A 26,928-nucleotide genomic window follows, 5' to 3' on the forward strand; every position below is an offset into this window, starting at 1 on the left:
CCACTGCATTTTTTCATTGTTCCCCCCTAATCAGGGTTTGATTTAGATCTGGGACACCAGGTGGGTGTAATTAATTATCAGGTAGAACAGAACACCGGCAGGCGCCACAGACCATTAAAAACAAAACACTTTGTTTTAAGTGAGAATAGGCATTGGTCTGAAGCTGAAAAATAAAGGAAATTCACATGAGCACCACAATGCCTATTCCATCCATGCTCTACCAAGGTTTTACAGCACACAGCGTTCACCTACTACAGTAGCTATGTTGGATTTGTACTTCAAACTATGTGTAGGCAGGTTGCTTAGGATTCAAACCTTCTCAAACAGCCTAATTCATACTCTTAGAGGTGTCACGCCCTGATCTGTTTCACCTGTCCTTGTGATTGTCTCCACCCCCCTCCAGGTGTCGCTCATCTTCCCCATTATCCCCTGTGTATTTATACCTGTGTTTTCTGTCTGTCTGTTGCCAGTTTGTCTTGTTTGTTCAAGCCTGTCAGCGGTTTGGCTCAGTTCCTGTTTGTACCTAGTCTCTCTTTTGCCTTGTCCTCCTAGTTTTTGACCTTTGCCTGTCCTGACCCTGTTACCTGCCTGTCTCTGAGCCTGCCTGCCGTCCTGTACCTTTGCTCCATCTCTGGATTACCGACCTCTGCCTGACCCTGAGACTGCCGGCAGTCCTGTACCTTGGCCTCTCCTCTGGATTGTCGACCCCTGGATTGTCGACCCCTGCCTTGACTTGTTGTTTTCCTACCCCTATGGTCACACTAAACACTGTTACTTCACAGTCTGCACTTGGGTCTTACCTTGATTCCTGATAGAGGTGCTTCCACAATAATGTGATTTGTACCGCATACAAGTTACAGTATTGGATTCTTCACACCCCACAGTAAGATATTATCCCATTATGCTACCTTTTCATGCTTTAAAAAAAATAYATATATTAAAACWCTTTGCTTTTCTACTTATAAGACCACCGGGCTTGATTGAGCTGTTTTGTCTTGTAGTAATGTGGTGCATGCCTGTATTTCCTTAAACCTTTTATTTTACAAAAACATATGTCCTTTTTTGTTAAGTAGGTGCCCAACATAACAAGAGGTGGTGGCGTGTTGGACACAGTAGCTCAGAGCCTGTCTGCATTCCTGATTCTGTAATTGTTAGCTTACCTGTGTCCTATTGATTTAAGCTCAGAACCACTTGTTTCAAACATGGTCCTGTGTTATCAATTGCTGTGCTGATCAATGGACAGTTCATTACCACTGTCAAAATGTGTAGCTTAAAGTAAGGTTTGTACTTTTATTTTTGCAAKCAAGATGGCGACGCAACAATAATACACATTTACAATAGGCCTATAACTAAAAATACATACAGCCAAATGAGAGATGTATCCATAATTTGAATAGCAGGACATTGAAGTCCATTATGCCTGTGAAGAGTATAAATTAGGCTATTTGATAAGGTTTGAATCCTAAGCAACCTGCCTAAACATAGTTTGAAGTACAATATTGACATAGCTACTGTAGGTCAAAGCGGTGTGCTGGTAGAGCATGGGTGGAATAGGCATTGTGATGGTCATGTGAATTTCCTATTTTTTCACCTTCAGACCAATGCCAATTCTCACTTTTTTATTTCCTGTGTTTTTTACACGAAGGTGATTATGCAACATTATTATACACCTTAGCACATGCTCTCCTTATGAACCTTCACAATGTTGTGTGTTTTTAATTTAGTGTATTGATAAGATCCCAGCTCATAATCAAATTGTCAAGGGCAAAGAAACAGACGGAAGCAAATATTTACTATGCGATTACACAATGTAGCTTGCTAGAGGACTACAGGAGTGCAAAATATGGATGAGCTGTTCTCAATGGAAGGGTTCTGAAATATTCTCTCTCACCGGGGTGTGAATGTACTTTATCATAGTCATCCACCTCGGTGGAAACGACTTGGGGCACACAAAGGGGACAGCCCTGGTGCGTCAGATGCCGGCTGATTTGGAGGTAGTCCATCCAAATGTTCCCTGGGACAATGGTGGTCTACTCTGACGTCACACAGTGGAGGAGTTGAATGTTCCGGTGGGAGAAGGACATCAAGTGCATAGAGATGGCCCAGCACTCTGTCAACCAGCTGGTGTTTGCGTTTCTCTGTGACAGGCGCATGCCCACAATCCGCCACTTTGCCATAAATCACTGTGTCCCTGGGCAGTATTGCAGGGAAGGCTTTCCCAAACTCATTTCTAGGGGCCTGTCATGCAAAATAGTGTCCCCCTCTGCTAGCAGGCTACTGTAACGGGTTATTGCAGCTTTCTGTTTGTATGTAGCTTGCACTATGTAGCTTGCACTTGCATCTCTCGCGATCTTTTACCTTTCCAACCAGGCGACGTGTTCTGAAGACACCACTGATCTCGACAAGAGGCGCAACATTTCAGAGAAATTCACAATTCAGGGTAACGTTAAGCAGTWAGCTAAAGCCGTCCAGTTATCTGATAAAAGTTACGTACAACCATTTTCCATCTAACGYTAGCTAGTTGCTAGCTMTACATAATGTTCAGTGGAGGCTGCTGAGGGGAGGATGGCTGATAATGTCTGGAATGGAGTAAATGGAATCTATCAAACACGTGGTTGATACCATTCAGTTGACTCCATTCCAGCCATTATTATGAGCCGTCCTTCCCTCAGCAGCCTCCACTGATATAGTTACTGTATATGTTGAGGTGTCTAGCTATGTTAAACCTGATCAATCAAATGGATAGGTGTATGCAATTATGGTAATTCCAAATGCCCTTAACCAGGTGTCTTCACTAGACAGACAGAGAGGGAGGGAGGGAGGGGGGGGGGGGGGGAATTGAGAAGGGATGAAAGAGAGAGGTGGGAAGAGGGTGGAAGACAGACAGGGAGAGAGAAACAGAGAGGGAAAGACAGCAGTGCAAATGTACTTAGACTTGAGTATTTCAACATCTCTTCCAACTTGTTAGGTAATCATATCTACCTACGGGGGAAGGATGGCCAGCCACACAGGAGGGTGATTTTTGCTAAGGAGGAGAAGGAGGCCGTGCTGACTGTGAYGCTTGCTGGCCAATTCAGTGAAGCGCCTGATTGCCAAAATCAACCTACGCTTCTTCTGACAGGGAATTGTCAAGGAGRTGGACAGCTGGGCAAGTGAAATAACCTTTTGTTTATCAATCAMATTCTATTATACGTGAAATTATTATGATTTCAATGAATGTCATATCAGAGAGCACACAATGTTTCYATTTGTCACGTTGTGCTTGAAGGTAAGTACCTGTCTAGCCTGCCAGAAGTTTGAGAGGGCGAAGACTGTGGCGCCGGAGTTGAAGCCCATCAGTTGTTTCACCATGGCACATGGACGGTAAGTGTCCCAATTCAAATTTTGCCCTGATAAGTTGTTTTGTAATGGTTGCTTTATTTGTTCACAGCAGAGTTCAATATTATAGAATGTGTGTGTGTCAGTATCCTTACAAATATGAAAATCTGCATACTGTATGACGCAGATACGGGTAAGAATAAAGTAATCTTCTCTCTATTGTTTTAAATGTTAGGGATGGACCTCATCGGCCCCTTCACGAAATCCAGGAAAGGCAACAGCTGGTGTCTGACGGCAACYGATCACTTTACCAAGTGGGTGGAGGTGTAACGGATGTGAAATGGCTAGCTAGTTAGCGGTGGTGCGCGCTAATAGCCTTTGAATCGGTGACGTCACTTGCTCTGAGACCTTGAAGTAGTGGTTCCCCTTGCTCKGCGAAGGCCGCGGCCCTTGCRGAGCAAGGGGAACCACCGCTAACTAGCTAGCCATTTCACATCCGGTAACGATGCTTCGTGGGTGACTGTTGTTGATGTGTGCAGAGGGTCCCTGKTTCGCACCCAGGTCGGGGCGAGGGGACGGACGTAAAGTTAAACTGTTACAGAGGCAATACCCATTTAAGTTCAGTAAAGGAAGAGAACGTGCTTAACTCTAAATACCCATCTGTAACCCATTAAAAAGGGTGCTTGGAACCAAAAATCGATTTTTGTTTTTTATGATACAAAACTAGTGAGACCACCTCCAAGGATATGGTGGACATCTTCAACACCCACGGTTCTCCTGAGGTCATCTTGAGTGACCGAGGACATTAACCCTGGAACAAGGTACGGATGTCAAAGGTTATATTCTGTCACCAATGGTTTGTTTTATTTATATTGTTACAATCTSTTTTTGTTTTTCCATGGTAGATAATCAGACATATTTCAATATCTTACATTGTCAATAGACATCGCTTTCCTACCCCCTCCTCCAGGTTTGGTGAATGGACCAACCAGACCCTTGTGATTGACTTAGTGTTGTTTGCTATTTTTGCATAACGATCTTTCAGATCACTGAAACCCCACCTAATGTGGTGGAAGTTGTCGAACCAGATCAGAACGCCTTCGAGAATTACCTTCAGACACGGACTGAGAAGGATGTGGAGGTCTTTGACCATGTAAAAATKATTGTCCATTGTTTATTTATTTTCTGGACCTCCAAGAGCTATGTAAGAAATGTATTTGTAATATGAAATATAATTGCATGTGTTCCTGTCATCAAACAAGGTGAGGCTGAACATGGACAAGGCGCAGGAGAAACAGAAGGAGAGCTACCGGAGCAGAGTCAAGAAGGGGACCAAGTGCTACGACATCCGGGCGAATTACTTGGTTTGGAAGAAGGACGAAAGGAAGGCAGAGACCTTGGAAACCTCGCTGCTCCTAGCTGTGGTCACCATCTGTTAAAGTGAATATAAAAAAATTCAGATAATAACTATTTGCATTTGCACACAAAATAACCTGAAGCTAGTTTAAGTTTCCCTAACACTGATATTTTTCTTATGGTAACCCTAGGAAGCCAACTATCTTCTACAGTTGAAGCAGTTGGACGGTCTACCACTGGAAGCATTGACGCCCTACACTTCAGTGAAGCCCAAATGACAAAGTACGTTAAGCTTTGGTTGACATTTGAGAAAGCAAGAAATGGTTGTTATGCTAAGCTTATAAAAATGTACCTCTTCAATTTACCTCTCCAAATGACTTTAGGACCATCGACTGTCCGAGCCCCCCAGGAGGTATCCCATCTACCAGAACCAGTGAGTTCGGATCAGTCTGATTCGCTGTGCTCTGAGTCAGAGGGGGACCAGCTTGAGGTAGGCTACACCTTCCAAAAGTGTTAAAGTACATATCTCTGCGTTAATCCATCAAATTCTCTCACAGTAAAGTGTAACCTGTGTGTTTGCTYGTTTACGTCTGTCTCCTACCATGTTCCCTTTAACTCTGCTCCTGTTCTCTAAGAGCTAGGGGTTTTGGCCAACACCCAGACCCACCTGATGTCCTCCATTACCAACCACCCTCCAACTTTTCATTACATCATCTAYAGCTACTGTTGTCATTACATCATCTGCAGCTACGGTTGTCATTATCTGCTAAGAAAGTTGTCTTGATCTATAATACTGGGCACATAATATGTGAGAGACACAGATGAACTAAAAACACTAGCACTGCAAATACTCTGAACAAACCGAACAGCAGTGCCTGGACTTTGCAGTCTCCTTCAAGTCCCCCTTCTGAGACTGGGTGCCTGTTGAGAACAAGTGACAGGCAGAATCTCCCACCCACACAGCMACCACCTCCACTATATTCCACACACCAGAATGATGTATTTAGTCTGATTGCCATGTGAAAATAAATTAATGACAACTGTACCAAAAAATATCAAGGTTTCTGTGTTCCAATCTTAAATATTGACRGGTTGGTTTTCACATGTTCATTGAATTTAGTAAATCCTGCCGTAGGGATAGCGTGCCTCTCACAGGTGAGGGCAACGACCTCTTCCTTGAGTCTGAGAGCTGATCCCTCCTTTGTTCTAGCAAGACCCACACAGTAGTACACACCACCACACTCACTGTCGCTTGTCTGCCTCTTTTATTTTTTTTGCTATTTGATTTAGAATTTTCAGACCACTTGAAGTATCAAAAAAATGTGGGCCTTTCTGCTATTAGCCTATACATACGCATTGAATAACAGATTCACTACATGGAACAACATAGTTTCCCCCCCCCCCAATTTCTTTTTTTAAAAGGAAGTGTCCTATTTCTGAGAAGACCAGGGAACATTTTTATTTTATACATGTATCTAACCTTTACATGGATCAAATTTTTGTCAGTACACAGTCTCCATATATACTGTACTTCCATAAATGTTTTATACTGGTATCGGGGACTGTATTTATTAACCTATCAAATATTGTAGTTGGGCAACATATGAGATGTGAATATAAAACATTTCATTCTTAAGTCCGAGTGTATTTTCTCTTGCTTCAGCTCAAATAACGGCCGCCATTGATTTAAAGAAATGTTATGACATTTTTTACGTGGTTGCGTCATATTTCTTTGCATACTTTCCATTGAAGCTTGCATCAATGCATGCCTCAAAATATGTACAAACGGAGTTTGCATTTTGAGAAGTGCCCTCCATGCTCCATTTCGCATACTTTTATTTGGAATCGTACACCGACCCTCCCGTGCTCCAATTTCCGTTGTATGCATTTTGAGAATTACCCATCGCCTTTGACAGACCATTTAAATTTCTTGAATCCTTCCTTCCAAAATGATTTTGGTCATTTACTCAATAGTGATTTCACGTTTATTTATCTTGCTTGGTTAAAATACAATACTCAAACAGTCGATTTGTTGAAAACAGACTCATTTAATCACGTAGTTAAAATCCATTTCCTTTTGACTGTGTGCTACTACAGGTGGCAACCTAATCTCATAGCATTTCGTATTATTCTGTATGGATAGTTTTGTATGTGTATGTATCAATTTGTGGATGTCCATCATCCATTTCACATAATATGTTATGAATTACAATTCATATGGTATGTTACGAATTGCAGTTGTATGATATGTTATGAATTTCAATTGTAAACTATGTTATGAATGCAATACGTAGGATATGTTACCAATTCCAATTTGTTGTAACTAACGTTAGCTAGGTGTCTAATGCTAATGTTAGCTAGGTGGCTAACGTTAGCTAGGCTAGGGGTTACGGTTAGGAGTGAGGTGAAAGGGTTAAGGTTAGGAGATATGTTAAAGGTTAGCGTTAGGGGAAGGGTTAGCGAACATGCTAAGTAGTTGCAAAGTAGCTAAAAAAGTAGTAAGTCGATGCAAAGCTGGTAATTGGACAAAATGCTAGTTGTCCATGATGAGATTTAAACACTCAATTTTTGGGTTGCTATACATTTGCTTATACGACCAACCAACCTCATTTTTGAAGTAAAGGAGAATTTTCCTCTTTCTGAAGTCAATCTAAATGTTTTATGTAAATGGAATGTGGAACGCTTTTTCTGTGATTTGGCTTGTTTTTGATGAACTTACCCCGGCTTCAATTCACTTTCTCATTGCTCTTTGTAGAGTATCAGGGCCATTCATCTTTGCCTTGATYCTGACTACTCTCCTAGTCCTTGCCGCTGAAAAACATCCCCACAGCATGATGCAGCCACTACCATGCTTCACCGTAGGGAAGATGTAAGGTTTCCTCCAGATGTGACGCTTGGCATTCAGGCCAAAGAGTTCAATCTTGGTTTCATCAGACCAGAGAATCTTGTTTCTCTGAGGAACCTTGGAGCGCTTGTCAAGAGTGACCATCTGGTTCTTGGTCACCTCCCTGACAAAGGCCATTCTGCCCCTATTGCTCAGTTTGGCCAGTCGGCCAGCTCTAGGAAGAGTCTTGGTGGGTTCAAACTTCTTCCATTTAAGAATGATGGAGGCCAATGTGTTCTTGGGGACCTTCAATGCTGCAGAAATGTTTTGGTACCCTTCCCCAGATCTGTGACTCGACACAATCCTGTCTCGGAGCTCTACGGACAATTCATTCGATCTCATGGCTTGTGTTTTTGCTCTGTCAATGGTGGGACCTTATATAGACAGGTGTGTGCCTTTCCAAATCATGTCCAATCAATTGAATTTACCACAGGTGGACTCCAATCAAGTTGTAGAAACATTTCAAGGATGATCAATGGAAACAGGTTGCAACTGAGCTCAATTTCGAGTCTCATAGCAAAGGTCTGAGTAGTTATGTAAAGAAGTAGTTTTTTTTACACATTTGCAAAAAATCTCTACAAAGCTGTTTTCGCTTTATCAATATGGCATATTGTGTGTAGATTGGTGAACAAAAATGATTTAATCCATTTAGAATAAGGCTGTAATGTAATAAAATGTGGGGAAAAGTACTTTCCGAAAGCACTGTAAATCTTGGTGTGCAAACCCCCCCCCCCAAAGAATATTGGTGGACGCATGCCAGCAAAGCCACTACAACACACAACACTAAACAATACATTAATTGCACTATAACGGTGCCAAACGGTGCCCAAAAACTGTTAGGGCCTACATAAAGCTGTCCCAACAGCAGTCCCAACACCTTACCATCGCTACACCTGGCTATCAGCAGAGCCTTGTCTGGCAGTGAAACAGTTCATTCAGCCTAATTTACTGCCTTTAAAGTAAACATAGCGGATATGGCTGACTTGCTTTAACAAATGTGGTTTCTACTGGGAATTGAGATGTACAAACTATGGCATAAGGGGACGACAAGTTTATAAGAGGCAATCCGTAATTTCGATTAAGACATTAAYGAGCGAGCTAGAACGGACGTAGTCAATATAACTATTTGTTTAGCAATTTTGAAATGTACAACGACAGAATTCCGAACATGGGCCGTTCTTACAATGTTCTCCCTGTACACCAACTCAGAACCATAGGATAAATGAAGGGGGCATATAAGCAGACAATGAAAGCTCTTACAATTTTCAGTAATTACATTTCTCTAAAAMAGGTTATAGGCTACATGTGCACCACCAAGTCAGAACAGTTTGCAAAATTAAGAGGGGAAAATAGACCAAATGATTAGGGTGAGGCACATGGGCTACTAACAGCTTACTACACAACATACACTTAGTATTACTTTCTTAGCTACAGTATACATATCTCCCTGGGATATTATATCCTTATACAGCAGCATACAAGACATTTTGGACTTACCTTGTTGTACTGTGCTCACTTCAACAGGAAGGTGTCGAGGCAGTCCTTCGTGGGCAAATTTTGTCATCAAACTTTGTCATCAAAGTCTGGCATTCTCTGGATTTATGGTGTTTTCAAGACAACTGGGAACTCGGAAAAAACAAGGTCGAATCATGATGACGTCAGTGATCTTCAGGTCGTAGCTCTAGAATGAGGCCTGAGTTCCCAACTTACAATTCCGAGTTGGCCAGTTCGTTTTGTGGCGTCAAGCCTACCAGCATTTTTYCCTTGCTCCTGTCTTTCTCTAGTTCCTGTTTTCTAGTTTTCCCGGGTTTGACCATTCTGCCTGCCCCGACCCTGAGCCTGCCTGCCATTCTGTACCTTTCGGGCTCTGCTCTGATTACGGACCTATGCCTGCCCATGACCTGTCGTTTGCCTACCCCACTGTTTTTGTAATAAACTTCTGTTACCTCGAAACTGTCTGCATCTGGGTCTTCTCCTGCGCCTTGACAGTACGAACTGGCCAGTGCGGAACCAGCAGACTCGGACCAGCTTCGCAACGCCGTCTCCTCCCAAGGAGCCACCATTGGAAGGCACGAGGACTTGCTACGTGGTCTTATAGAAGGGTTCCAGACCTTGGCTGAACACCATGACCGCTCGTTGAACACATTGCTGGAGCAATTCCGCGGGTTATCTGTCAGGCAGCCTACCATGACGGTAACCTCCCAGCCCCTCAGTAAACCGTCTGTTAGCAGCGCTGCCTCCCCAGCCACCCCAGTTTCCCGGGAACCYCACTTACCTCCCCCGAAACGCTTTGCTGGAGAGTCGGGAACCTGTAGGGCATTTCCCACGCAGTGTTCTCTCATCATTGAGCTGCAGCCCTCCTCCTTCCCCTCAAACCGCTCGAAGATAGTGTATCTCATCACGCTGATGTCCGGGATGGCTCTCACCTGGGCTACGGTCGTGTGGGAACAACAGTCGGTGGTATGCTTCAGTCTGGAGGAGTTTGTGGTGGAGATAAAGGTTTTCRATTCTCCATGGTCCGGGAGAAAGGCTGCCTGGAAGTTACTCCAGCTTCGACAAGACTCCCGCAGTGTGGCAGACTATGCAGTGGATTTCTGCTCATTTGCAGCTGAGAGTTGCTGGAACCCAGAATCGTTATTCGACAAGTTCCCTGGTGTCCGAGCTGGGCATCCCCACTCAGCCCCTCTCCATTCCCATGGACGTTAGAGTGCTGGACGGGCGCTCTATAGGCCGGGTCAMCCACAATACCACTCCAATCAACCTATGAGTGTCAGAGAACCAGAGCGAGGCAATCCAATTCATACTGATTAAGTCTCCTCAGGATCCTGTGGTATTAGGATTCTCTTGGTGACACAATCCCTCATAGACTGGACTGCTGGTGCCATCATGGGCTGGAGCCCGTTCTGCCACGCCCATTGTATGAAGTCAGCGCAGCCTGCCCTGGGACGTCTTCCTGTGGGCTCGGAAGTTGCGCCGGACCTCTCCACCATTCCCGCGGAGTCCAAGGACCTCCAGGAGGTTTTCAGTAAGGCCCGGGCCACTTCACTCCCACCGCACCGACCCTATAAACTGCGGGATCACCGCTCCGGGGACGACTGTACTCTCGGTCAGGTCCGGAGACCTACATCGAGGACTCTCTGGCTGCAGTGTGTATCCGTCCTTCTGCCTTCCCCGCCAGTGTACATGGGGCTGTAAATCCCAGCTCGCCTGGTACATTGTTTGCTGTCACAACCCATTCGGGATGCACCGTTTCAGTTTCAATGACTCAATATTTTTWACAAAAACGGACGACTTGTAACTCAGGCTGGGAATGTCWATACAATCAAACTAGCAAGGGCAATGATCACAAGTCAGTCATAACGTGGTTAATAGGCTAGCGCACATGTGTTAAACACAAGGCCTGTGGGTCGAATAGTACACACAAGCGAGTATAAATGAGTCAACAGTTGAATCATCTACTTTAGGAAATTACAGCCTGATGTGATGGCATTGGCGAATTTAACTTCAATTGTATTACTTTCGTGTGTCCCATTTACAGCGTGCAGCAGAGTGAAAGTGTACAGACGCATGCCACAGTCCTAGCTAGGCTACAAAAATGTTGCAGTCTGACTTTGGTTTTTAAARCTTGACAATTAATAAACAAAAAGCAAAACACAATTCAACATAGAAACATTTAGGCCTATTAGAGCAACATYTGAGCAGTAGCCTAGGTTGGCTACTCAACTACAATAGCTTCATTTTGAGTTTACCATACAGCAATGCTGCATTCAACCGCACTGTTGATCCATGCAGTGCAAGAAAATGAAAAACACGTTTTAAGTTKAAATGTTTCAACAACCTATACAGTAGCTACGTTTTTGTATTTTGAAATTATAACTTACTTTTTGATTAGGTTTGCAACATATTAYGCACATCTGCAAGCATAGCAGCAAAGGCTGAACAAATATAATATTACTTTTGTTTTAATAGTTGACATTATAAAGGGACATATTTTTTGGCCAGTTTGGGTTGCAGTTTTTTAGTAAAAAAAAAAAAGGCTATGTCTGGCCTGCGAATTCGTTATGTGTTTTCAATATGGTTGATGCGCTGATTGAGTTTGACACCTCTGGGCAAGTGTATCTATTTATGTAGCTAGCTATTTATTTAGCAAGCTAAAAACACRGAGCCCAACGTTAGCTAGCTAGCTAGCTGTTGKGTGGCCCCRAGACTGCCTGCCGTTCTGGACCTTTCGGACTCTGATCTGGATTACTGACTTAGACCTGCCGTGTTGTCATGTCACTGGAGGAGTAGGTGAGTTACTGACTTTTCCCCCTCATATCGTTTTTCAGTGGCTACAGCTAGAGATGCAGGTGTCATTTGGTTAGCTAGCATGCAATTGGTATGCTGACTGCAGGAATGTCCACCAGAGCTGTTGCTAGAGAATTTAATGTTAATTTCTCTGCTATAAGCTGCCATTAGACATAATTGTAGAGAATTTGGCAGTATGTCCAATCGGCCTCACAACCATAGACCACGTGTATGGGCGTCGTGTGACATCAGTTGACACTCTACTGATGTGAACAGAGTGCCCTATGGTGGGTTGGGTCAAGCATGAATTAGCAGGCAAGCTGCAGAAGGAGGAGCAGGCTACTATTCCCCATCGTTTATCAGTGAAATGTTGATGGTTAACTTGCTTAAAAAGTTTGAGAGGGTYTATCTAGATAGCGTTTCCTCGTTAGATTTGAGCTAATTTCGCTCTGGCTAGTATTAGKTGTTGATGTGCATAACTGAGGGAGAGAGCCTCCCTTTTCATGGTTGTTTGATCAATAGCACTGTGAAGTTCCCAAATGTAAGAGGACTCCTGTGGTATTTACTTATTTTCAGAAAACCATTTGTGTATTTTGTGGCTTTTACTGAATGTGTTCAGTTGGTGTTAAGTGTGGTGCTAGCAACGCCAGGGCCKTAGGTTTGTATCCCGCTGTCGTCACAAATAATATGAACACTGTATGTATTCACTCTACTGGAAGTTGCTTTTGATAAAATCATTAGCTAAATAGCTATATGATATGTCAGTTTACCACCTGAACCATTGGTCTACTAAGAACTCTACAATAATTTTCATTTTGATTCTAAACTACAGCTATTTTTTCTTTCCATGTAACTTGTTCTATGCTTGGGGAAACAGCAATTTCTTGGCCCAAGTAAGAGATAGATATCGTTCTACTCCTGACCTTTTACTTGAGTGGGCATTGCAGGGTCGACTGACAACAACTGTAGCGAGAGATAGAGACTATCAGATTAAATTGTTTCACTACACCAAAATAGTACAGAGTATTGTACAGATAGTGTGTGTATGTGCACATGTATGTGCGTGGGCATTTTGGGTGTGTACAAGTGCAAGTGCCTACAACAACATTTAAAATAGTTTGAATGACCTTTAAAAGCTTCCATGAGGTGATACAATATTTGGACAGCCTAGTCCAATTTAGCCAGTCATATCTCCATCTGTTTCATTGCGTATTTATTTCGAATGGGGATTGAAAACTGAGATAGGCCAGCTGCATGCATTTAGAAATATGGCAGTGGAACGTGTACACTTTGCCCCCCTGGCCTTGCCCGGCGAGAGTGCCAATTTGTCTCCCCCGTCCACTGCACGCCGAGGCAAACAGTGCACCTCTTGTCCTGGTGAATTTCTGGCACACTCGACAGGTTGTTTTAAAACTAATTCATTACCAACCACTCTACTGTAAGCTTCTAGGCCAGAGTGAGCTAAAAACAACAACAACGCAAATACACAGCCTGACGCTTCTTTTGCAGAACACCTGGAAACCTGTCGACGTTAGTTGTCAGATTCCATTTGTGGTTCCTCAGAAACAGAGTACAGCGGTGGGCAAGGGGCATGTTGACGAATGGTACACAGTTTGGCTGTTGAAGCAAAGACAAACACTTTTCCATTTCATGAGATTTTCGAGAGCTTGGGACTAAAAGGTTCTATCTGCAAAAAGATGATTTTGAGATAATTGGCTTTAAGTTCCAAGCCCTCAATGGTTTCAATGGTGTATCTTGTATTCTATACTATATAGGTAGAGAACATTGAACAGAACAAGGCTGTCAATATACAATTTGGACAGAAATGCAGATAGATCCTCATAGTCCCAAGCTCTCGATTTGCTATTCATCTTCTGTATGATTCTGTATGATGTTTTTCATTTGTGACTTGTTTCAGGGAACTAGGCGTATGTCGTACGTCACTGCTTCACAGGAGAGGCATTTGAACTTAAACATGWATTTTTTATCAAAATGTATTTTTGTGTAGAAATGCCTTCTGGAACATGTGAACTTTCATGTGCCTTATTTACAAACTTGTATTCCATCTGTAAATACGAATACAATTGTTAAACTATGAGCCTCGTAGGCTTAGCCAAGGAAAATGACAGGAACTTTCCCGCTGGCCATGATTGGCTGAGATAATGGATGGGCTGGACATGCCGGTAGATGAGTTTGGATTGGTCTGCCATTTACCATGCTTCTGTCTATAMCGTGAGCTGCTCAGTATGTGTTGATAGTCCTTCCWACAGTGACGTTTTTGAAAGATATTACGTTTTGCTACTTTTCTCAACAATATTGATGCCCTGAATTTAGCAGGCGCTATTGACAGATCAGTTGGRAAAAGTGATGGGCTACTTTCTGCACATGCCACGGTCAGTGTGAACCGGAGTGACTTGACACAAYGCTGGCCAAACAAGATGTAGCTACAAACAAAACAGAGTTAAATGGTTCCAGTCTGCCGTAAAGCGTTCATTCATCTACAGTGCATTCGTAAAGTATTCAGACYCCTTCCCCTTTTCCGCATATTGTTACATTAGAGCCTTATTCTAAAATGGATTAAATAAATGTTTTTCCTAATCAATCTACACAAAATACCCCATAATGACAAAGMGAAAACAGAAACCATATTTACATAAGCATTCAGACCCTTTGCAATGAGACTCGAAATTGAGCTCAGGTGCATCCTTTTTCCATTGATCATCCTTGAGATGTTTCTACAACTTGATTGGAGTCCACCTGTGGTAAATTCAATTGATTGGATATGATTTGGAAAGGCACAAACCTGTCTGTATAAGGTCCTGCAGTTGAAAGTGCAAGTCGGAGAAAAATCCAAGCCGTGAGGCAAAAGGAATTCCGTAGAGCTCTGAGACAGGATTGTGTCACGGCACAGGTCTGGGGAAGGGTACCAAAACATTTCTGCAGCATTGAAGGTCTTCAAGAACACATTGGCCTCCATCATTCTTAAATGGAAGAAGTTTAAACCACCAAGCCTGGCAAATCTGAGCAATCGGGGGAGAAGGGCCTTGGTCAGGGAGGTGAACAAGAAACCGATGGTCACTCTGACAGAGCTCCAGAGTTCCTCTGTGGAGATGGGAGAACCTTCTAGAAGGACAACCATCTCTGCAGGACTCCACCAATCAGGCCTTTATGATAGAGTGGCCAGACAGAATCCACTCCTAAAAGGCACATGACAAACTGCTTGGAGTTTGCCAAAAGGCACCTCAGACCATTTCTGATGAAACCAAGATTGAACTCTTTGGCCCGAATGCCAAGTGTCACGCCTGGAGGAAACCTGACACCATCCCTATGGTGAAGCATGATGGTGGCATCATCATGCTGTGCGGATGTTTTTCAGAGGCAGGGACTGGGAGAGTATTCAGGACAGAGGGAATGAGGAACAGAGCAAGGTACAGAGAGATCCTTGATGAAAACCTGCTCCAGAGCGCTCAGGACCTCAGACTGGGGCAAAGGTTCACCTTCCAACACAACAACAACCCTAAGCACACAGCCAAGACAACGCAGGAGTGGCTTCGGGACAAGTTAATGAATGTCCTTGAGTGACTCAGCCAGAGTCCRGACTTGAACCCGATCTAACATCTCTGGAGAGACCTGAAAATAGCTGTGCAGCGATGCTCCCCTTCCAACCTGACAGAGCTTGAGAGGATCTGGGGAGAAACTCCCCAAATACAGGTGTGCCAAGCTTGTAGCCTCTACCCCAAAAAACTTGAGGCTGTTATCACTTCCAAAGCTGCTTCATCAAAGTACTGAGTAAAGGGTCTGAATACTTATGTAAATGTGATATTGCAAAAATTTCCCCCAAAAATGTTTTTGCTTTGACATTATGGGGTATTGTGTGTATATTGATGAGGGGGGAAAAACGATTTAAGCAATTTTACAATAAGGCTGTAATGTAACAAAATGTGGAAAAGTCAAGGGGTCTGAATACTTTCTGAATGCACTGTAGGCCAAGGACTAGCGTCTTATATCTCCCTCTCTAACTTTAARCTTCAGCTGTCAGAGCAGCTTACCRATCACTGTACCTGTACACAGCCAACCTGTAAATAGCACACCCAACTACCTCATCCCCATATTGTTACTTATCCTCTTGCTCTTTTGCACTCCAGTATCTCTACTTGCACATCATCATCTGCACATCTATCACTCCAGTGTTAATGCTAAATTGTAATTATTTTTCCGCATCTATGGCYTATTTACTGCCTTACCTCCCACTCTTCTACATTTGCAAAACTGTACATAGATTGTTCTATTGTGTTACTGACTGTACGTTTGTTTATGTGTAACTCTGTGTTGTTGTTTTTGTCGCACTGCTTTGCTTTATCTTGGCCAGGTCGCAGTTGTAAATGAGAACTTGTTCYYAACTGGCCTACCTGGTTAAATAAAGTTGAAATAATTGTTTCAATAAAAAAACTAGATAAAGTGCATAGTATTTCCTTATTGTAGGCTACTACTTTTACCACTTTTAGTCTTGACATCTTTGGTTGTTTACTAMACTATTCACTCTGTTTAGCACATGGCATCACATGTGAATGCTTAAAGAGATGGGTGGAGCTAAGGCTTAAGAGAGATGCTGAATTGGTGGAGACAWWGAAGAGCTCTCCAGTAGGTGTACCAAAACATTTACCACAAAGACCTTTACAAGCTGAGCTCTAGAACCCACTAATGACAACACTAGCAAAACAAATCTACGTTGCACCTGTCAAGACTGACACCCAAGGTCTTCCATCAGCTCTGCGCTGCAGTCCTAACTGACCTCTCCCTATAATGATTTTCTCCTAAAGTCTGTGCCACCATTTTCAGGGCTCTGACATTTCTGCTGAGTGCTGGTCACCCATGGTGGTCGCTCGTGACACACGTGACAGAAGTGCTGACCCCGTTGGTTCGACCAACGGCTGCAGTGCTGACACCTTAGTTTGTAGGGTCCCTCTCTAGCCCGACACATTCAGAGTTAGATTCATGTCATGGTCCTGGTCAAAGAGACACACACACACACACATACTCACACACACACTGGAATAAAGCACAAGTGAATTGCTCCGTCCACAACCGCAACCCCCTCCAGAGGGTGGTGATGGCCCAATATATCATTGGGGCCATGTTCCCACCCATCCAGGACATCTACTTGAAACGGTGCCTGAGGAAGTAACGCAGCGTCATCAAGGACCCCACACATGCCAGCCACGAGCTGTTCACTCCCTTACTGTCGGGCAGACGGTATCGAAGCCTGAGGTCTGATACCAACAGGCTCAGAGACAGTTTCTATCTACAAGCCATCAGATTGCTGAACACTTGAACTGATCACCCGCACTGACTCTCCGCACCTTAGCGTGCGCACACACTCTCTCTCTCTCTCTCTCTCTCTCTCTCTCTCTCTCGCTCTCGCTCTCTCTCTATATATATATTTGGGTGTTTTCCTGGATGGTTTTAGTAATAGCACAGAACCTCAGACAAGTCACTCTCAGTTCCCCACCATGCCCTGAATACAGATTATTAGAATAGCGCCCGATCTAAAAAGATATGGATAGACCTACCCGTGTTATCGCTGCACTTTCTTCTCTCTGTCCCACCCACACATATCCCTTCCTCGTGATTTCTATTTGGGCAACAGTGATTTCTATTCCCTCCTCTCCCCATCTCTCTCTCCCCCTCTCCTCCTTCCTTGTGCGCCAAACACATATGCCATATAAACTCAGCAAAAAAAGAAACGTCCTCTCACTGTCAACTGCGTTTATTTTCAGCAAACTTAACATGTGTAAATATTTGTATGAACATAAGATTCAACAACTGAGACATAAACTGAACAAGTTCCACAGACATGTGACTAACAGAAATKGAATAATGTGTCCCTGAACAAAGGGGGGTCAAATCAAAAGTAACAGTCAGTATCTGGTGTGGCCACCAGCTGCATTAAGTACTACAGTGAATCTCCTCCTCATGCAGTGCACCAGATTTGCCAGTTCTTGCTGTGAGAYGTTACCCCACTCTTCCACCAAGGCACCTGCAAGTTCCCGGACATTTCTGGGGGGAATGGCCCTAGCCCTCACCCTCCGATCCAACAGGTCCCAGACGTGCTCAATGGGATTGAGATATGGGCTCTTCGCTGGCCATGGCAGAACACTGACATTCCTGTCTCGCAGGAAATCACGCACAGAACGAGCAGTATGGCTGGTGGCATTGTCATATTGGAGGGTCATGTCAGGATGAGCCTGCAGGAAGGGTACCACATGAGGGAGGAGGATGTTGTGTTGAGATTGTCTGCAATGACAACAAGCTCAGTCCGATGATGCTGTGACACATCGCCCCAGACCATGACGGACCCTCCACCTCCAAATCGATCCTGCTCCAGCACTTTTTGCCAGTCCTGTCTGGTCCAGCGATGGTGGGTTTGTGCCCATAGGCAACGTTGTTGCCTTTGATGTCTGGTGAGGACCTGCCTTACAACAAGCCTAGAAGCCCTCAGTCCAGCCTCTCTCAGCCTATTGCGGACAGCCTGAGCACTGATGGATGGATTGTGCATTCCTGGTGTAACTCAGGCACTTGTTGTTGCCATCCTGTACCTGTCCCGTAGGTGTGTTGTTCGGATGCACCGATCCTGTGCAGGTGTTGTTACACGTGGTCTGCCACTGCGAGGACGATCAGCTGTCCGTCCTGTCTCCCTGTAGCRCTATCTTAGGCATTTCACAGTACGGACATTTCAATTTATTGCCATGGCCACATCTGCAGTCCTCATGCCTCCTTGCAGCATATGCCAAAGGCACGTTCACGCAGATGAGCAGGGACCGTGGGCATTTTTCTTTTGGTGTTTTTCAGAGTCAGTAGAAAGGCCTCTTTAGTGTMCTAMATTTTCATAACTGTGACCATAATTTCTTACTGTCTGTAAACTGTTAGTGTCTTAACGACCGTTCCACAGGTGCATGTTCATTAATTGTTCATGGTTCATTGAACAAACAGTGTTTAAACCCTTTACAATGAAGATCTGTGAAGTTATTTCGATTTTTACGAATTCTCTTTGAAAGACAGGGTCCTGAAAAAKGGGAGTTTCTTTTTTTTGCCGAGTGTAGAACTTCAGTTCCAATGTCAAAAAGTCTGCGAATCAAAGGAACATATTACTAGAACACATATTTATGATACACATCTAAGTACTCCAGACAAGGTTGTCATGTATCAAGGATTTGAGAGCAGAAATACCTCTGTTCAAACAAACACAACAAACAAGCACAAATTCCCTAATCGGCCTCAGCAGTAAAACACATGCTGCCTGGAACTCTGTAGAGAAGAGAAAACTGTATATATTTAGCTAACTGGCCCTCGGGCGCAGCTACGGATGGGGACTACAGACCACCAACACTGACATCGGCTGTCTTGGCAACCAAGGCCATCCACTAATCAAGACTGTTTACCGCTGCCTGCCTTGTGATGTCATCCCCATTCTGCTTGCCAAACGAATAACTGTCTCAGAACCCAGAATGTGTGTGGGTGCACATGTGTGTGTTTTGTAGGGAGATGTGTCTGCTTGAGTATATGGAATTCCACATGTCAGATGGGGTTCCAGGCGTTCCTAATGAGTCCTGAGCTGGAGTAAGGGAATAATAAAGCGTGTGGTCTGCGCAGGGAAAGGTCAGACCCATAAACGGCTCTGATGGGTTTAATTTCTCCCTTTTATTCTCCCTTTTTTTCTTCCCTTTTAAACTCAGCAGTCACTCATCAAAGCTTTAAAAAAATAATCAGGTTGTTGGAAGAATGCAGGGAGGAGTGTGGGATCTGGTGTCTATAACGTCTGAAGGGAGGAAGACAGGCAGGCAGACTGAGATAAATGCAAAACAAAGAGGGATTGTCACTAACTTCTGTACAGTATTTCTCATCTAAATACACATTTTATAATAACATTTGAGTTATGTTGTCTTTGATTCAGTTTACGTGAGATAAGCAAGTTCTAAAAGCATTATGATATCTAATAGTGCCACAGTGGATAATCAAAAATATTTGTGAACTAGTTAATTKAAAAAGTTTGTGACCTTTGGATAACCTTTAGGTTGCCTGTCAAAGGTTAAATTGGTAGAAATCCATCATAGGAAATGAGGATGAGGTCAGCCTTCCATTGTCTCTTATTTACAGTACATGCCTAAGAAATTGCTCTAGCCATACTTGTTGAGGTTACATGCAGAATTATGGTGGAATTATATATTATTAAGCACATGGAGAGAAAGAAAGAATGAGAGACAGAGAGAAACCGAGAAAGAGATTGTGAATGAGAGAGAGGAAGAKATAGACAGAGGGCGTATGGTTTAAGTATAGTGGTAAAATATGTGACAGGAGTAGAGAGATGGTCTATACTTGCAAACATTAGAAAAAGTTTAAACTTAAACTTTTTCTCTGTCTCAAAATTCGCCTCAACCAATTAAAATCGCAAACACTAAATGTTAGCTTTTCCCATCAGATAACCTGGCACATTCAGCCCTATGCTAACTACACCAGCTGGAYGTTATTATATCCTGTAACAAATTCTGCAATTAAACGTACTAAAATATGCGYAAAATTGCAACTTTTAATATTATCCCACTGGGCACAAACTGGTTGAATCAATGTTGTTTCAACGTAATTTGTCAACGTATTGTCACATGGAATCTACGTGGAAAATACATTGGATTTGAAAAAAATAATCTACTTTTTATTATGTCATCATGGTAACCACATTTCTACATARACAAACCTTGTATAAAATATGTTGAATTTGTACCTTTTAAAACAACAACAGTTTTTAAACATTATATGCACTATCAGAAAAAAATTATAGGCTGGGCAGCACCTCCTACTGGATAATGTATTTATCCACAGCTATCCTCTGGTCTACCATCCAGGGTTTTAACCTCGTGAATGTGCAAACTGACAGGTTTTCATTTTCATCCAAAACAACTTTATATGAAGAGGTGCCTCTGATTTTACCGCCTGCACATGTGCATTTCGGACCCGATGACACGTTTAAGCGCATGAGTTTAACTAGCCAACTTCGCCATGACATCGCTTACAAGCGTGATMGGGATTTGTATTGGAGAAGCAGTTTCTGCCTATCTTCATTCTGTACTGTCTTCGCTGCGATTCTCTACTTAGATTTTTTATGTAGCTGCTGCTCACCTTCCCCCTCCCTACACCTTTCTCTCTTTACTCATCCTCTTCTGAACCCTGAACCAACTTAATCAACATGATGATGTAGCCTACGTCTCTGCCTCATATTTCTGAGCAGCAGAGATAAAAACCCTGCGGCTATTTGAACGAACATTCCAAAAATACATATMATTTGTAGGCTGATTTAGGATGTAGGCTACAACCTTCTCTGTCTGTTGTAACTAAGGATATTGCAGTAGYAGAAGGGGGAAGCAGTGTACACATTGCATTGGGGCAAAACAATCTGTGTTTTCACCACACGTTTAGCCTACATTTGTGATGATCTAATCTTTTTAATAATACTGCCATMTCATAGCCTGAGTTCCTGAGTCCCACACGATTTGATAAACAGGACATGATTGAAATTCATCAGAGTAGCTGTCCACCTCTGGGCAGCCGAAGCATGTAGCCGGTACCCGGAGTTTGACAGTGGGCGAGTTCGTTTTGGATGGCCAGGTGCCTACTGCTATTTTTCATATCGTAGCCTGAGCTACTGAAAAAAGAACACTACTTCTTTGAACGGCCTGTCTGCCTCYTGCTTAGMCAATGTTTGCAATGACGATGAACAAATTACATTTAATTGCTATTTAGACTRCCTGTCTGTGTCTTGCTTGTATTCGATACGCTGCCTATAAATAGCTTGCCTAAATAGACTTCCTGTTTGTTGTGTTGATGTTAGCAATAGCCTACTGTTACAACAGACAAAGACGTTTGTTATACAACACGTCAATGTTTGTAGACTAGGCTACACTAGACAAAGACGTCCGATCATCTCCGTAGGGAGGAAGGGGTAACAGAGGGAGCAGCAGCTAAATAAATATACTGTAACGACCCTGGGTTTATAAGCGCGGAAATCGACTCTGCCGCACGAGCATGCTTTTGCGGCACAGTTGATAGTGCGCCGGACCTCGGGCTAGAAGGTCAAGGGTTCGAGACCTGCTCCCTGCTGTTTCATTACAATACAAAGACAATTCCAGACATGCACAGAAGCTTCGGGACCTTTAGCTGGTCCGGGGATTTTTTGTTGTTGTTGAAAAGTCAGACTCTTGATGCGAGGGGGCCTCAAACCCACGGTTATTGTATCCACATTAATTACTGTTAACCGGTTTAGTGGTGTATGCCACCTGGTAGCAATTGTAATGACAGCTTTTTGACAAGACCTTAAGGCTCTTCAACTTTTTAAAATAATGTACGATAAACTGAAATGTCTATAGTCCCCCCCCCCAAACCAAAAATTTGGGACTTTGTCATATATACAAAAATGTGCCTTTCAAATTTTGTCTAACGTTAGTAGCTAGTAGCCTAGTCAAGGATGCATCATGCAATATTGGTACATTACAATTGTGACAGACAAAGTGGAACAAAAGTAAACCTTGAATTCAGAGGTTTAAAATWTCCCTCTGGTGGCCAAGTTGACCTAATTTACAGTTTTTTACAATCACTTTGGCACTAATTTCAGAACGTTATGGTAATTTTTCAAAACTCTAGACACAAAACTCAAAACGGTCATCACTTGTAACACAGGCTGTCCAATGTTCAAAACATTGCATCGTGCATTCATATCTTTAAAGAAACCTTGCACTTGCAGAATCATTGGTTCAAATAACTAATTTATCATGAAATACCATAAGAACATTCATTTAGATCACCCACACACAAGATACCAATAGTTTCACTATGTAGTTGTTCATACAATCATTAAATATTGTAGTACAAAATATGTGTTTCACATGTTTCATTATGCTACTACACGAAAATACATCACTGTAAAAGGACTAGTAGAGAGAATACTACAGACACAGTGGAATCATTGAACAAAATTGAATTTTTTTGATGAAATACAATAAAATCACAACATAGGTTTCTTTGAATCAAAGCAAAAATAATTGGCTACAAAAAAAGAAAAAAACTACAGTAAAACGTCAACTGCAGTGTTCCTCACCTGGCTTACTGTAAAAATTAAAACAAGGGTTTGATTACTGTACTTCTATATTTCCCTCAACCCTGTCTTGTGGATTTGGCCATAGGTTCTCATCCACATCACAATGGATGTTTTCATTAGCCAAACATCTTGGGAAGAATCTTCGGGCATGGCGAATCCAGGCCTGACACTGGTCTGCAGTGATGTCATTGCATGCGTCATCCATGGCCTGGAGAAGGGTGGCTTGTTCATGAGGGCGCCTATCATATACCTTCCATATCCATGTGGAGAAAAATCCTCAATCGGGTTAAGGAAAGGAGAGTATTGGGGTAAGTACAGGGTGGTAAATTGTGGTTGGGCCTGAAACCATGCTTGCACCATTTGAGCATGGTGGAACCYGACATTATCCCACACAATGACATAGGTTATGCCATCAGCGCTACAGACCTGATTTTGCTCATCAAGGAAGGTTACATTCGAAYAGCGAATCATGTGGCTGCCTGCAACTCAATATATAGAGTCTATAGAGTAGAGAGCTTTAGATGTTGTTCGACCAAACATTAGAACAGGCKAGATGAGTAATCTAAGCAAYTTTGACCGTGGTATGATTGTTGATGCCACACATGSTGATTCCAGCATCTCAGAAACAGCAGCCCTCCTGGGATTTTTACGCACTACAGTCTCTRGAGTTTACAGAGAATGGTGCRATAAACAAAACACATTCAGTGAGCGAAATTTCTGTRGGCAAAAACACCTTGTTAATGAGAGAGGTCAGAGGAGAATGTCCAGACTCATTCAAGCTAACAGAAAAGTCACAAATGCTCAAATAACAGCTATTTAAAACAGTGGTGTGCAGAATGGCATCTCTTAACGTACAACACCATGAATAATTCAGGCTGTTGTGGAGGCAAAAGGGGGTCCTACCCAGTACTATATATATGTACCTAATAAAGTGGCCGGTGAGTGTACAGTAATGTCAAATCTGAAAACATGGTCTGAAAAAGTGGTACATGGGACCATAGAAACAGTGTCTGATAAAGAATGATGATGAAATATTACATCCATAGATAATGTAGTCCAATTGGTTCATGTTCCACGGTAATTGGTGTCAATGGATTTCGTTATCCTGAAACTTTCATGATYTAAACATGGAATATTGTTTGTCAGTTTCCATAAAACTATGCATTAAGAGTAATGCTACAGTCACTTATCATTTTGAGCAGTTGTATCAATTGATAGTTAGATCATTGTAATGAAATGAATAGACAGTCATCTCAGATGTCGTGTGAATTGCATTTTGAAATGGTAATACTTTGATGTTAAATTGTGTCATTTTGAACAGGTGATTTTAGTTCAATGAACAAATGATCTTAGCTTTATGTGTATTGTATCCAAGCAATTGGRAAAAGTGTTAGAGTTTTGAAAAATTTGCATTTTGATCATTGGTTGTGGGTTTTGTGTCTAGAGTTTTGAAAAATGACATCAAGTTTCCAAAATTAGTGCCAAAGTGATAGTAAAAAACGAAGAAATGCCATTGGTTAGTGGATATAAAGTCATAGATCTTTGATAGGCAGATGCGGAATTTGTTACAGGAAATAATCACTGCCATCTGGTCAGGTAGGGCTAAATATGCCAGGTTATATAATGGGAACAACTAACGTAGCATTTTATCACGTGCAACTATCTCAAAGATTTTTATTGACTGAGATAGAGAAAAAGTTGACACTTTTTCGAATGTTTGCATTTATGGACCCAGAATGTCTTCAGTGGAGATGGAAACTATTGTTTGTGAAAATATATGGGCTCTATGGGTGGAACAGCAGTAAGTTACCCCAACCTAGTGTCTGACCTTTCAATGCTAACTGCCTGCCGTCTGGTAAAGACAACCTACACTCAGACTAATTGTCTGGAGAGAAAACACTTTGTGTGYGTGTGYGMGKRKGCRRKKRKRCAKKTRYKSWKKKWSTGTGTRYGTGTGTRYRYGTGTGTGTGTGTGTGTGCGCACTAGGGGTGTAACTTGATAGCAGTACAAATGGTGTCTTAGATAAGATTAGGTTGTATTGCACTGGGAGTTTAGCATGTACTGTAGGGCTTATCCTTCTAGAGTGTGGCAAGATATAATGACTCTTGTTTCCTCTTCACTTCACACTTCCTATTGTCATTTTGAAAAGATAAACACATTTGGGCCGACGCTGTAGTGAGATAACAACATCATTATCTAAATTTTCCAGTCCTGCCATGGCTATCATTTAAAATGTTGTACTTTGTTTAATTCCAGTCCATGTGTGTCATTGTCCATTTTCTGAGGGCAACTTTGCCGTTCATGGCTCTAGATAATTCCAAGAATTTAGGCCTACAGTAGCTTTTAAGTTCAGCAGAAAGATAGCACTGGGCGAAAAGTGTCCATATCAGGGGATATCTTTACATGACACGTTTTTTAGTATTCTAGAGAATACAGACCATTTTCAATGCATATTTAGAGTTTTGTGGATTTGCACCATTATCCTGACAAATTCTGAATCCCGATGTGTCTTTTAGACATATATGCTATTGGCATTACTCCGAATATCACACATGGACATTTCCTATGGCCAGATATGGACTCATTCAATATCCTGAGATATGCGACATCCTATTATCTCTCTTCATGTTGACAAATACTGACTGTATACATCGCATATCTGTGTTTATCTCAGCATAATAAACTAGATTGATTCCAGATATGCTTCTCTTGGCTGAGGTCCATATCCTGATCTTGATAGGCTTTTTGATATGCTGAAAATAACGACAATTTCTGACGCATTTCTGAGTTTTCAGCTCATGCTCAATAATTTGTGAAATATTGAAATCCATATTTTCCTTTCATGCACAAATCATTTTTGGATTCCCTCTGGATATCATACRCGGTATGGCCAGATAGATATCCTGAGAGGCCTATGTGGACAACTTATTTTCTCTATATGATGACAAATACTGACAGTTGGCCTAAGTGGTATATTTTCTCAGCACATACAATGCATATGCTCCTGACTGAGGTCCATATCAGGATCTTGATATGCTTTTTGTTTTGCTAAATAAGGAACATTTATGCCTATTTGACTCTTGAGGACATGTTCAATCATTTAAAAAATACATCCATATATCCATATTATTTCAAACACTAGCTAAACTTTTTGTTAACCATCTGCATAAAGGAACGCGCAAACGGCAAGCTAAAAGCACTGTAACTGGTAGCCTAGCAACAAGAATCACCACTTTTCTGCTGTCTTTATTTGGGCGCCACAAATKAGTTTGTAAACGGTGTGTGGTCGAACTGACAACTGGCGAAACAAAGAAGTGAGAAGCTGTTCAGAAAATACCTCAAAGAAGTTAACGCTAAAGGGGTTAGCTAATTTTATATTTATCTTAGTAACTAGAATCAAGAACGTTAGCTAATTTGGCCAGCAGCCAGTARGGCTAACGTAAACTCGTACATCGCCTTGGTCCGTACAATTGCCCTTATTTTAGCGYCCCAAAAACGTAATACTTCCAGATCAACTGTAATGTCAATACCATTGTAAAGCACAATTTCTCCCCTTTCCAACAAAATCGATTACATGACATAAACACTGCCCGTTTCTGCATAATTCAAGCAGGCAATGAGCCCCGTCGGGTCTTTTTAAAAATGGCGGGTGGGGAAGCGAAACTAATGCGTGATAGTGAGAAGGAAATTGGATTCGACATGATAATGGCTCTATAGTATTGGAGAAAAGTTGAAAAAAACTGACCCTCCGTTACATCTTGACGTGTCATGTCGTAACGTACAGCGCGCATAAAGCAACTATTTCTGCTTACAATCTCTCTCCACCAGGTAGCACTTCTCTCATCGTTTAAAAACAAGAAATGGGCAGTGACGGGGGTAAGGGGGGATACCTAGTCATTTTTTTCGTCATCATTGCATGCGATCATCATTCTCAAAGCC

General features: G+C 42.5%; 1 long non-coding RNA gene across 1 annotated transcript; it reads left to right on the forward strand.

Moving 5' to 3' along the window:
- Positions 1-314: 314 nt before the first annotated feature.
- LOC111974966 (uncharacterized) lies at positions 315-6,010 on the forward strand. Its single transcript, XR_002878750.2, has 9 exons — positions 315-883; positions 2,371-2,440; positions 2,969-3,363; positions 3,554-3,632; positions 4,046-4,139; positions 4,581-4,758; positions 4,866-4,956; positions 5,058-5,164; positions 5,310-6,010. It is a non-coding gene; the product is annotated as an uncharacterized lncRNA (long non-coding RNA).
- Positions 6,011-26,928: the final 20,918 nt, after the last annotated feature.

Source organism: Salvelinus sp. IW2-2015, linkage group LG15, assembly GCF_002910315.2.
Source record: "Salvelinus sp. IW2-2015 linkage group LG15, ASM291031v2, whole genome shotgun sequence".
Taxonomy (NCBI): domain Eukaryota; kingdom Metazoa; phylum Chordata; class Actinopteri; order Salmoniformes; family Salmonidae; genus Salvelinus; species Salvelinus sp. IW2-2015.